We start from the raw sequence: 5,217 nt of genomic DNA, 5'->3' as shown, positions 1-5,217 counted from the left end.
GCCTTCTTAACTATGTTATCCTAGAGGCGCTACCACTGTTACTGATGGGCTCAGCCTTGGCCAGCAGCGAGTCTGCCTTGGAGTCATCTGGCACTGGCTCTGTCAGACACCGGGGAAGTTTCCAACAGCTTTGCACAGAGGCCCACCCCCTGCTACCAAAACCTTGCCATGCAAACCCAGTACAAAGTCCCAATTTAAATTAATCTATACATGTTACTGAAGATTTATAATTCCCTTTCTTTGGAACAATAATGGACATGTTAAAATTGCAAAAAGTATTTATCACTGTAATGTCTCTCCACAGCTCAACGGGACATCTTTTATTATCTTTTCAGTATGTACTCTTTAGGAAGATGTATCCTTTCTTGTTTAAGGCAGTATGAATTGATAGAACAAACAAACTATATTGTTATCAAGCTTGACGGTTTCAAGTACTTTATAACTGCAGTGTCTTGTTTAATTAGTTAATATTTCATATAACAATAAAATGGTGCTATACTGTAAAATACTTTCTAAAAATATTCAAAACAAATGTTCATGGCTTTTTAAATATGAAACAAGTGTGGATGTGCTATGTATCTCTGCACATTTACTCCTTTGCTTTTGAGCCATGTATAAAATACATTAAGTAATCAACTTCTGGCTTTGAATTCTGGTGCTGCATTTACTTTTCTAAAATCCCTCAGTTCATCATCAGTTTTCTTCCTGACTTGTAAAAATGTTGCTTAGTGGTACATGTTAGCTAACCTTCCTAATGGCCTAGAAGGATCAGGAAACCTGCCCATGTTCCTTCTTAAGTACTTTTTTTTCCTCTTAGCAAGTTATTTCTACTGTGTTATTTTGATACCTCATTTTTTTTCAGTAATTTAATTTACTTACCCTCATCTGATAAACAATCTTTGTTATATTTTGCAATATTTTTCTCCTACACCTTTATGAGAAACTTTTCTTTTTTTTTTCCCCTACCATCTAATTAATTCCTATTGGACTGTATGTATTAGATATTAATAATATTAAATTATTCTGAAGAGATATTTCATAATTGTTGGAATTTCTGTTTCAGTCATTAAGATGGCAGATGCATACATTGTTACAGCTGAAACAAACCTGTCTAAGTGGCACCAGGAAAATGACATGTAGGTACACAGCTTTGCTCCAAGCAGAAGACAAGTTTCAGCAGAAGTTAAAATTTGATAAGAAAGAAAAAATAAAGGCTCAGCTTTAGAAAAGATTCAAGATTCATCTTGAAACTATAAAACTTGTCTTTTTCTGCATATAAACATGATACATTGCATGCACTGCTTTCAGATTCATTAAATTCCTTTTTACTCTTGCTTAATTAGATCCTTGTTTGTTGTTTCATGTTTTCTGTGGGTGGCATTCCTATCACCTGTCTGTCATGCATCAGGTGATTGGTTGCTTTATCTGTACACTAAGCACTCCCAAGCACCAAACATTTATAGCATTGTGTGCTCAACACATTTTATATTTCAATTGTTTATTTAGACACTGAATGATCTGCACATGCCACAGATGTTGCATTTAGACCTTTGTTATGGTGTTGATACTTTTTTAGTATTTATTTAATATTAACTGTCCAATCATCTTGCCTAGATGAGGTGGTCAAAGCCTCATTCCTAGAAACATTTGAAGTTGGGTTGGACAGGACTCTGAGCAACCTGATCTCATTGAAGATGTCCCTGCTCAGTATGTACTCTTTAGGAAGATGTATCCTTTCTTGTTTAAGGCAGTATGAATTGATAGAACAAACAAACTATATTGTTATCAAGCTTGACGGTTTCAAGTACTTTATAACTGCAGTGTCTTGTTTAATTAGTTAATATTTCATATAACAATAAAATGGTGCTATACTGTAAAATACTTTCTAAAAATATTCAAAACAAATGTTCATGGCTTTTTAAATATGAAACAAGTGTGGATGTGCTATGTATCTCTGCACATTTACTCCTTTGCTTTTGAGCCATGTATAAAATACATTAAGTAATCAACTTCTGGCTTTGAATTCTGGTGCTGCATTTACTTTTCTAAAATCCCTCAGTTCATCATCAGTTTTCTTCCTGACTTGTAAAAATGTTGCTTAGTGGTACATGTTAGCTAACCTTCCTAATGGCCTAGAAGGATCAGGAAACCTGCCCATGTTCCTTCTTAAGTACTTTTTTTTCCTCTTAGCAAGTTATTTCTACTGTGTTATTTTGATACCTCATTTTTTTTCAGTAATTTAATTTACTTACCCTCATCTGATAAACAATCTTTGTTATATTTTGCAATATTTTTCTCCTACACCTTTATGAGAAACTTTTCTTTTTTTTTTCCCCTACCATCTAATTAATTCCTATTGGACTGTATGTATTAGATATTAATAATATTAAATTATTCTGAAGAGATATTTCATAATTGTTGGAATTTCTGTTTCAGTCATTAAGATGGCAGATGCATACATTGTTACAGCTGAAACAAACCTGTCTAAGTGGCACCAGGAAAATGACATGTAGGTACACAGCTTTGCTCCAAGCAGAAGACAAGTTTCAGCAGAAGTTAAAATTTGATAAGAAAGAAAAAATAAAGGCTCAGCTTTAGAAAAGATTCAAGATTCATCTTGAAACTATAAAACTTGTCTTTTTCTGCATATAAACATGATACATTGCATGCACTGCTTTCAGATTCATTAAATTCCTTTTTACTCTTGCTTAATTAGATCCTTGTTTGTTGTTTCATGTTTTCTGTGGGTGGCATTCCTATCACCTGTCTGTCATGCATCAGGTGATTGGTTGCTTTATCTGTACACTAAGCACTCCCAAGCACCAAACATTTATAGCATTGTGTGCTCAACACATTTTATATTTCAATTGTTTATTTAGACACTGAATGATCTGCACATGCCACAGATGTTGCATTTAGACCTTTGTTATGGTGTTGATACTTTTTTAGTATTTATTTAATATTAACTGTCCAATCATCTTGCCTAGATGAGGTGGTCAAAGCCTCATTCCTAGAAACATTTGAAGTTGGGTTGGACAGGACTCTGAGCAACCTGATCTCATTGAAGATGTCCCTGCTCACTGCAAGGGGGGTGGACTAGATGACCTCTAAAGGTCTCTCCCAACCCAAAGCTTTCTATGATTTTATGATTCTATGAAATATTACAAAACTAGTGAGCATAAGAAGGACTAATGTTGAGTTGCTTTTAATGAACAGAAATCTGGGATTAAAAAATAAATGAGTGTTGCTTTTTTTAAAAATAAAAAACCACACTTTTTTTTTTTACAATTTTGGTTGTCTAAATATGAGCCTCTGGAATAATATTCTTGTGTATCTACATGGTTTCATACTTTTCTCACCCCCACTTTTTTGTGTAGTGAAAACACAGGTAGTCACTAGAAACAGAATTGCATCAGCTGAACCTAAGCTTCAAGGCTGGGCTTCAGCAGAGGAAAGGAAATGAGAAGACACCACTTGCAGTATATTGACGAGGGAAGAGCCAAATGTTGAAATATTCTCTACTATAATTGAGTGGTTCACACCAGATGGAACTGAGGAAGAGGCATCAACAAATTTAACACATTACTCAAATCTGCATTTCTGTTGCTGTGGGGTGATCTGATCTGTGGTGTGTCTTTAATGCCTCACTGGCCATGAAACAGACTGGAAGCTGCTGTTGTACTCATGCCTTGCACTGAAACTCTCCTACACATTGCAGTCAAGATGATAACCACACTGTGGGCCTCACCAGAATACAAAATCAAACCCAAATAATGAGTAGTCATAAAACCTAAAGGCTTTAATGGTGGGAATAATTTGCAGCATCAGCCAATTAATATTGCCAAATGTTATATGACTTCCCCAGGGTGTGTACCTGAGGAACTGCAGTAGCTCCTGTATTTTTGTGTACTCTTCCTCTGCCTGAATAATTCCAGTCTATTCCATATGCTTTCTTCAAAGATGACCATTTTTACTCTAATCCACTGTTGTTCATAATAGGTAGATTTCAGGCCATGTCTTGGGTTTCAGATGACGTTGACAGATGGCTGTTGATTTCACTGGACATATGTGTGCATGAGGCTACATAAGTACCAAGCTTCAATGTAAATACCCACTAAAGATCAAGGCCATTATATGTCTCCAAAATTCTAGACCTAAGGTTTTACTTAGACCCTTTATGATGTGAATTTTTCATCCCTTTCTAGTAATAAGTGGTGAGTATATTGGCAGGAAAATGAAGACTTTGCAGTGCTGTGCAGGGAGTGAAAGTTCAAATTTGGGACTTGCACTGAAGGATGTCCCCACACGTAATCCCCATGCCAGGGGGTACCTAACCTTTCATTCTACAGATGCAGGGCAAGTGGATGAAATCTTAGCCATACCACTGTCTTGTTACTTTATTGAAATAAAGTTGTATGCACTTTGCAGGCTTCAAAACTCCCTTTTGAACCATCTATATCTGTTCTGAGGTTATTTTTACTGTAAAGGACTTATTTACATTCCTGACAAAAATTAGGGAAAACCATTTAATCAGCAACAGAACAGTGAATCTCTGTACAACCTTGCACCTTCCACCCCATAACTTAATACCCACCCCATAACTTGACACCTGATCACACTCTTGTATATACTTACTTGCTCTCCCAGGGAGTTTGTTAATAGTGCTATCTTGGGCCAGATTTCACTTTATAGGTTTCACATTTCCAGGTTCAATCATTTCATGGTTTCCCCTGTTCCTTTCGTAGTCATAGACAGCTATCCTTTGAACTGTACTCTTTGAGGGCCATTTACTCCAAATGATGAAAACTGCTGCCCTGTGGCAACATGGTTTCTATCTGGGAGGGGGGGTCTGGATCCATCCCCTCTTTCCAGGGCAGTTCATGTGTTTCTCATTAAACAGCATAAGAGGCCCTGAAGCAAATCTCTTATCCAGCAAGTAGTGTGTGCTTATTTCAGATGGTGTATGATGCCAGAAAAGCACTGCATTCAGCTTGCTAATTAGGCTGTTCATTTTGTCCCCTTGCCTTGCTTCTGGCCCTTTGGAGAAGCAGTTTTTAAAAACAGACTGGTAAGAACTAAATTACTGTTTGGAAATCTTTTGGAGACACTTGGTTAAAGACATGTGTTAAGTAACAATTCAAAAGCTAATGATATGTGAATTAGACTCTGGGGCAGTCAGAGTATTTGGATTAGAATTAGTGTTAACCTTCGGCAAAT

The sequence above is a fragment of the Egretta garzetta genome, unplaced genomic scaffold (genome assembly GCF_000687185.1).
Source record: "Egretta garzetta isolate BGI_Z169 unplaced genomic scaffold, ASM68718v1 scaffold248, whole genome shotgun sequence".
NCBI classification, from domain to species: domain Eukaryota; kingdom Metazoa; phylum Chordata; class Aves; order Pelecaniformes; family Ardeidae; genus Egretta; species Egretta garzetta.
The sequence above is the reverse complement of the archived record's forward strand: the minus strand, read 5'-3'. Positions refer to the sequence as shown.